Raw genomic sequence first — 8895 nt, 5'->3', positions numbered from 1 at the left:
TCAGATTTTTGAATATCTTGGATAATTTTTTTATAATAACCAATGTTTTTCCTTTGCTCAACTGAAAAATAAAGTTGTAAACAAACAAACAATAGAAAACTGGTCTAATGGTCTCCACTACAAAATATTAGACATTACAAACCATTCACTTTTACCCATTAAAGCTACATATTAATGGTTTCCAGAATTATTTGGGACATATTCCATTAAAATGTAGGAGTTCTGACATGAAACCAATCGAAAACAACTTTTCTGTTTCTTTTGAAACCAATACACGTCATTATAATGATTACAAATGATTCTTTTTCACAGTCAGTTTGCTTTTGAGTGTTCACAGTCAAACTTTGACCAATAGGCTGTGGTTCACAGGACTGGACATGTGACTCTATACATATTTATAAAATCTGTAAATTGACATTTATAATATTGTGGTCAATAGAGCATTGTAGTCTTTTTCAGTAATGCTAAAACTAATTTTATTGTAATCATAAGTCCAACGCTACATTTTTAAATATAAAACATCTAAAGGAAGCTGCTGTAATTTGTCTCTTTGGTAGGCCTACAGAATACAGATTATGCATGTATGCATTAACATTTTAGAGAAAACTGAAAAATGATAAATTGTTTCGCTAAAACAGCATTGATATCTTTACATAAAATAAGGTTTCATGAATTTGAAAGAAAGAAAAATGGTAAGAAATCATTTAAAAAGTGTGTTTGCAGTGATAAGAAATGTGCTGTACCAGTTCACATCCTAATGAACAGCATAAAAGTAGTTCTTAGCATACTGTCAGAACAAGGTGATACATTTTTATTGTAGGTTTTAGAATAAGTATATAAATTTTTGACATATTTAATAAAAAAGGTTAAAATAAAAGCAATAAGGTTTGAGTCCAGCTGGGCTAATCAGCATTTCTGTGTGGAGATCCCCATGTTTGCGTGGGTTTCCCCCACAGGGATATCCCCCACAGTATAGGTGAATTGAATAAACTAAATTTTTAATTTTTTTTACTCATTTTTATTATTTGTTTTTATTTTTATTTTACTTGTTTCTTTTATTCTTGTTTATGTAAAGCACTTTGAATTATAAATAAACTTGCCTTGCCTTAAATTGAGTGTGAATGAGAGTGTATGGGTGTTTCCCAGTGATGGGTTGCAGCTGGAAGAGTATCCACCACATAAAACATATGCTGGATAAGTTGGTGGTTCATTCTGCGGTTGAGAATAAAGGGACTAAGCTGAAGGAAATGAATAAATGAATGAATGAAAACGCTTTGGCAGTAAACCAAAGTGGAATTTCAAATAACTTAAAAAAATTATTACATGAGGATTGTCTTCCGACAAATAATTGCCTTTTGCTGGGATTATTGTAACTGTGTATTGTATGTACAAACTGTCAATACTGTCCTGTGAAAATTAAAAAAAAAGATGACACTGTTGGAATATCAAGCCAATTCCATGCGTGTTCAATAAGTCTGGAGAGTGTTTTCTTCAATGCCAAAAATATTAGCAATTTATTAGATACAAATGAATAATTCGATAACAGAGCTCTGGGTTACATTACCCCAATGCAACACAAAAATTACATTCAAGAATTACAGCTAACTTGCATTTCTTGACTCCAGCATATATACACAACTTATATTAACAGGTGGAGTTTTGGTGTAACGTCACTTATTAGTCATTCTGCAGTCCTTGGGCTCTTGTAACCCCAGACATACTTCCTCTTTCTGCAATTACATGCATCTTTAATATATTTCACAACTTCTACAAGCATCATGACATCTTGTGACATGTCCAGACAGAAGTCTGGAACAAACGCTAAATTTATTCATTAATATATTTCCTCTGGTCAGCAGTTCCTCTAAAAATATGCAGCACAGTAAAAAAAAAAGAAGTGTGTCTAGTCAGCATGTTATACAAAATAAAAAAATTGATTAATCTGTTGTTAGTCTAAACATTTTTCTAATAAAAAACAAAGACACAAAAGTAATAGAAATAAATTCCTTTTTTTCCCACAACACTTTGTGTCCTTTAAAATGACCACTATATCTAGATAGAGAGATAGATGGACACTTAGTTTTTTATTCTAGTTTAGATCTGAAAAATGTATTTTACCAGTTTATTTTAACATCATTCAATAAATATTTTATTAAAAACAGTAAATAAACATGTTCTTTTTATACATTTGTTTATTGGTTTTAAGGAACACAAACAAAAAAGGACAAAGAGAAAGATATCAGTAGACACAAGTACAGCAGCAAAAGTCTGTATAAAAATAAATAAATAATAAAAATACAAACAGAATACAAAAATCATAATAAATAAAGCTCTGCTGTGATTGAGTAAAGTCACACTTATCATGAAAATACATGTGAGGTGTCAGTCAAAGGTTCATTAGAGGCATCCATATGTATGTATATTGTTCTAAAAGAATTGTTTCATTCAAGAGTTGTATGAACAGTTCAAATGTTGGAGGCCTTTGTTGGTTCCAGTTAAGCAAAATGCATTTTTGCTAGATAAGAAATGATACAGAGTCTGTTTATAGGAGTAGCATCAAGTGTCTTGTTCAGTTCTGTACCAAAGAGGTCAAGTGTTGGTGTGTTGTTCAATGAAGTCCTGTACTGCTTTCCAGAAAAATCTTAGCTTTTTGCATTCCAAAAAACGTGCATGATTGATCCTGAATAGGTCTGTGACACCTGGATGATTACACTGGAGTATTTTTTGCTCAGACAAATTGATCAGATACATTCTATGCATAAATTTATAATTTGGTTCAATTAATTTGTGATTGGGAAGGGGAATGAGAGTATTCTTGTATATAGTCTGATCCTTATGATATTCTAAATCTCTTTGCCACACATCTTTAAGTGATTTCAGTGAAGAGTTGTAATAGTCTAATAGTGCAGAATATATCTCAGAGATCTTTCCTTTTAAAGACTTGGAATTCACCAAAATCTCCTCTATATTGGAGAGCTCTAGGGACAGTTGGCCTCTCTTTTCATGACAAACTGTCAAAGGGTGAATTTGAAGATATTTATCAAACTCCCGTCTTGGTATCTTGAACTCTTGCCGTAGGTCAGAGAAGGATTTAAGGGTAAAACTGATAAACAGATCTCGAAACTGACATACACCATATTCCCTCCACTTTGTAAACAAAGTTTTCCTGAGTGAAGTTGGCAAATTTGGATTTAGGGACAGAGGAGATAACATAGATATTTTAGCAAAGGAGCCACAAAACCTTTTTGCATCTTGCCAGGCCCGAAGAATGTTAGGTTCTTGTCACTGTGAGAAACTTTCCCATATTGTTAATGAAAGGAAGAGATGTCAGAGGTATAGGTGAGCATAGATCTTCAATATCTGTCCAGTGAGCAGTTCTTAATGATCATATCCAACCAATCATTCCTTTTATTTGAGCAGCCCAATAAAAATAAACATACAAAAGCAAATGTTATATTGTTAGAAATATCGTTATCTCAATACTCCACAACATTATCACATATTTTTCCAGTATTTTGATTTCTTGTCTTTGTTTTTTTTCCCCAGGAGAATGTCTGAGAGAAATGCTCCCGCCAATAAAGCCCCAGAGTCAAACCCTTCACCCCCAAACCTGGACACAAGGTTTGTGATTGGTGGACTGCGTCTGTGGTCTGGAGCAGGGGCTTGGTTGTTGTTTGCTGTTGTTTTGTTGTTAGTCGGAATCCACCTAACTGCGGCCGGGTATTGGAACATTCAGCCCCGCAGACAAACAGCACATCATGTTTCAACTGGACGCACCTCTTCAGAGAAGCTGAGGCTGATTGGTCCCGTCATCATAGGGGTGGCACTTTTTAACATTAATTGTGCCAATGCACTTCTCCATATTTACCGTGATATGGAACTGGAGAAAACGAAAAGCAAATGGCAGAGGTACAGTCCTTCGAAACAATTCTCACAAGCAAACTCAAACAGGCATAAACTGGACTTGTCTGAAATTTGCAACCGTTGCTTAGAAGAAGGGTCAGGAATTCCTACGCTGAAGTGCTCGTCTCCATCCTCAAGCATATGTAGCTCCAGTCAAGTGAACTTAGAAATCGAATCTCCTGTAGAATGCCGGACAATGGAAACATCGGCCTTGCCTGTTATTAAAGTCAATGATCGGCTCCTCAAACACAGAAGCTCCAGTGAATGGACGCACTGGAAACAAGATCGCAGGGGAAAACATGACGTCTTCTCTGAGGACATTGTGATTTGATACCAATTAAATATCATGATTAGGGGCGCTATCGCGCACGTTGAGAATGTAGAGCGTGTTTTCGATCGCTCCTGGAGAAGGTAACAGATTTAATCATATATTAAACAGCACAGCAACCTTTTTGTTGTTCCATTACTTAAAACTAGCCCCCTAAACACGAAGGTTACTCTTTCATTTGTTAAAAGCTGTAAACATGACATATTGTCTTGATCCAAAACTGACGGTAAAGGAGGCCGCAGTAAAGCCCCGTTCCTCTCAGGCGATGCTAGTGAGCCCTTGGTTAGTGTACACTCTGGAGAAAACTCACCCGGGAATGTCACTTTAGACATTGTTGGACTCATTGTTTTCAAGAATGAGTTTTATCAGAAAATTGACTTGTTACCTACTGGTTTACGCTCGGAGATCACTACAGTGCGAACAGACGTCAAATGTTGGCTGGAGTCAACACTAGCAGAGTAAAGGAATTGAAAAAAGCTTGGTCAGGTAATAGGGGCTGTATAACGGAACTTAAAAAACTGATAACGTCGCTCAGTCATCAAGTAACATATCTGGACGCCAAGTGAGACGATTTGGTGGGGCGCTCTAGGAGAAATAATATTCGTCTGGTGGGTGTACCAGAGGGAAGCGAAGGTTCATGTCCAGCTGAATATGTGGCCCAACTTTTACAGGAGATCTTGCGACTTCAGGATTAACCTTAGGGCACTTCAATCTGCACATCGTACAGTCCGTGAAAAAAGTGAAAAAGGAGAACCTCCTCATCCTCTTGTCATTATAGTGCTTTACTTTCAGGTTCAATATGAGATTCTTCAAAATGCTGCAGAACTCTCTCCTCTTACATACAATGGGAAAGTGCTGTCCATTTTCACGGATTACACTACGACTGGCAAAAAGCGGCTTCATTTATGGATGTTAAACATGTGCTCCATTCATCTCCTGAAGTCAAGTTTGGCTTGCTCTTTCCTCCTATATGGGGCGTCTGCAGCCTTGGATCCAGTATCCACGATACTGGAAAAAATAGAACAGTAATTAAGAACTGGATTGCAATATATTTAATGAAATTGAATACAATGCAAATTTAATTCAAATTCAAAATAAAATTTCAAGTTTTAAATCTTTTAAGATTTGTTGAGATTTATTTCAATATAACGTTATAGTCTGTAATGGAAATTCATATATATTTATTTCTTAGATGTGTATGCATTTTCCATATTGCTTAACTTTCCTGTGTGTGTGACTACTCTGTCCCTTGTCCTTCATCCTATGCTTAACCATGAAAGGCTGTTTGATATACAGTGTAAAAGGGGCATGGGTCAAAAACGGCTGAAACATCTGGTGCCAACATGGTATGGTTTGTAAGGGGCATGGGTCAGAGCAGAAAGACAGCTAACGAAAATGTGGTATGGCCTGATTAGAAGTGGCCTCGTAAGCAGTACAAGAAAGAAACTAGATATAAGAGGGAGCACACTCTGTTTTCAGTGTCTCACTTTGCAGAAACTGTCGTTGCTGTATGATTGTGACCTTCTTTGCAAAGAATAAAACCTTAAAAGACACTTTGGGAGAACTGAGAGAGCCTCTTTAAAGAAAAATTGCCACTACAAGTCAAATTTGTAGGAATAATGTAACGTAGTGGGAGTAGGGCTGGGCGATATTTTGATATCGATAATTATCACGATATAAAATTTTTCGATAAAACGATAATGACAGTTCGATAATTGCTCTATAATATTTACGCACTATGCGTAACGTTGCGCAAGCATTTTGCAGCCTCCCCTTCCGACTGCCGCACGCCGTACAAGTTTACAGTCATACAGTGTTAGTTGCACTGAAAGGAGTAAGAAAGAAATAAGGGAAAAAAGGTCAAAGTCACAGACATTGTTGACAAGAAATGTCACTAGACTTCATGAGCTACTTAGTTTTTCGCTATCCGACACAAAACAGAGCAACGTGCACTGCAAACTGCTTAGATGACTTGTGTCATCACAAGCAGGCAACACCATGACCTGTTTTACCATGTAAAACAAGACCCCTCTTACAAAGATGCTAAGAAATTACAGACGTAAACAAGTGTTGGCAAACCAGCGCAGCTACCCAGCAGAGTCCCTTTATTATTCCGGGGTCGCCACAGCGAAATGAACCGCCAACTTATCCAGCACGTTTTTATGCAGCGGATGCCCTTCCAGCTGCAACCTATCCCTGGGAAACATCCACACACACTCATTAACACTCATACACTACAAACAATTTTACCGTACCCAATTCACCTGTGCTGCATGTCTTTGGACTGTGGGGGAAACCAGAGCACCCGGAGGAAACCCACGCGAACGCAGGGAGAACATGCAAACTGAACACAGAAATGCCAAGTGACCCAGCTGAGGCTCGAACCAGCAGTCTTCTTGCTGTGAGGTGATAGCACTACCTACTGTGCCACTGAGTCGGCACAGCCTGTACAGTTTAAAATAATTTATTTAAAGCTATTGTATCTGCTTGTATTCATTGGCATAAAAAGAATTTAAAGAAAATTATTTTGAAACGTCACTTTTTTAGAGAAAGAGAAATAGAGAGCTTTTGATACTGACCACAATTATTCTCCTTTGCAAATTTTCAAAGGCTGACCACTTGAAAAGATGTCGGTCTTTGTTGACAAAAATGGTCGAGCATCGCTTCAGCAGTTCTCAATCTAAACTGAGCGGCTACTTCAGTTTTACGGGAAGTGACGCCTCTCATCGCTCGCTCTCTTCATCACCTCTTAACTGCATGACCACACACCTCTGTGGTCAAGACACGGTACATCAAAACAATCTATTTGAAGAACACACACACACTTCAGTGTCTGAGATAATAATCAGTAAGACCTTTATTGCAAAATATCTAGAGTAATGAGAAACTGCAAAACTGTGTGAAGTTCATCAAATATTTATTTAAAATTTGTGTTATATTAATTCCCATCTCAGTCTGTGGGTTTAATCTGCCCTTATAACACTTCATATTTGACTTATTATGTTCATAATGGAATAATGCACCAGATATCATTGTGGTCTTTTTTTTATGTTTTATTTTAACATATTTAAAATATTGCCTCCTACTGAAACGTTTTGTTACTGATTGCTGTCAACTTATTCACAGAAAAGCAAAACAAATTCAAAAATGGAAATCCAAGGGCTCCTGTTTTACTCCTTTTTCAAGATTTAAGATGAGTTTTTTGTGTCTCCAGAATGTGTCTGTTAAGTTTCAGCCAAAATATCCTATTATTTATTAAACCTTTCAGAATATTGGTATTTTCTGCTTTAAACAATTTGTAGCTGTTTTTGTAGCCTGTACCTTTAATGCTAGTTCTCCCCACCCACCGTTCCCATGTGCCTGTCAGAGTGTGCCTCAATCTCCTCCTCGGCTGCGTCAGATAAACAGCACAGTGACAGACATGAAGGAAGCAGATCTCACTCAATGTTTGTGAGAAATACTACAGTAAGAACTTTCCCAATGATTGTTTGATGTTTTTGTTGTGGAGTCACACACAATGTCATTACAAAGTTCACGCACATACACACAGTGGACACACACACACACACACTTTAACTTTGCACTGTTTTTGCACAGCAAATGTGAAAGAATACATGTTAATAGCTACTGCTGTATGGACATCCATTATGTTAATGTACAAAATAAACCTGATTTAACGTCCACAATCCGGGATTAAAGCGTCTTCTTTTGTAATTGTACTGACATGCGGCTGTGGTGAAGAACACGGTAAAATCCCTGTAATTTATTACAGACATGCACTGTTTTAAAAAAGTTTTTAAACTTGTAAAACTTCTTCTTGATCACATTTGATAATGATTGATGATCACAGCGAGCTGAACAAATCTTTTAATCTCAGTTGCTTTGTGCACATCCTGTCTTATTGAAATGATTATACACGTTACTACAGAGACATGTTAATACGCAGCTGTCAATCAAATAATTGGGTGGAGAAAACTGCACTCCTACGTCACGTTGTGGTGGGCCTCAAAATTGAAGGGATTTGGATCGTATTTTAATGTTAGGAAATTAACAAAAAGAGACCTATTGTCTTTGTATCACCCCAGTATGACAGTGGAAACACTATATCTAAACAGTTCTGTCCAAACAGCCTCAAAAAGATGATTTTCATCATAGGTGCCCTTTAATATTGCTGTCATTAAAGTGATAGTTCACCCAAAAATGAAAAATTCTTTTATCATTTACTCACCCGTAAACTTGCTTGTTTTCAGGATTCTTTAGAAAATATTGTTTCGTATTTAACAGAAGAAAAAACCCTCAAATAAGAGTAAATTATGACTTTTTAATCTTGGATGCTTCAATACTGTTTGGCTTGTTTTAAATAGGCCTATCGGATCTACAGTACATTGTAGTACAGCTCTGTAGTGCTTCTGACATGATGAGAATTTTGCTTGCGTAATATTGTAGTACTGATGGGACTGAGTTAATAAATATAGTTGGGAAAATATATACAGTAAATATGACTACAATTGACATCAAATATTGCAGTGGGATGTATCCAAGCGAAAGTACTTCTTGAGCATGAAAACTTGTTTTGTCCATTGGGAATTAATTGGATCATGATTGGATATGATTTGCTATTGGTGGATGTAATGTGAATGACATTTATTGCCCCCCCCTCATGG

The 8895-nt window shown here is 36.7% G+C and overlaps 1 long non-coding RNA gene across 1 annotated transcript in view; it reads left to right on the top strand.

The window, feature by feature from the left end:
• The window catches only part of LOC141378200 (uncharacterized), a 5781-nt gene extending 428 nt beyond the window's left edge, over nt 1–5353 (top strand). Inside the window, exon 2 of the long non-coding RNA XR_012392081.1 lies at nt 3547–5353. This is a non-coding gene — a long non-coding RNA (uncharacterized lncRNA). The remainder of the gene's footprint in view (nt 1–3546) is intronic.
• The last annotated feature ends 3542 nt before the right edge of the window (nt 5354–8895 follow it).

Source organism: Danio rerio, chromosome 16, assembly GCF_049306965.1.
Source record: "Danio rerio strain Tuebingen ecotype United States chromosome 16, GRCz12tu, whole genome shotgun sequence".
NCBI classification, from domain to species: Eukaryota; Metazoa; Chordata; class Actinopteri; order Cypriniformes; family Danionidae; genus Danio; species Danio rerio.
Note: the sequence above shows the minus strand (reverse complement) of the source record. Positions and strands in the feature narration are given on the sequence as shown.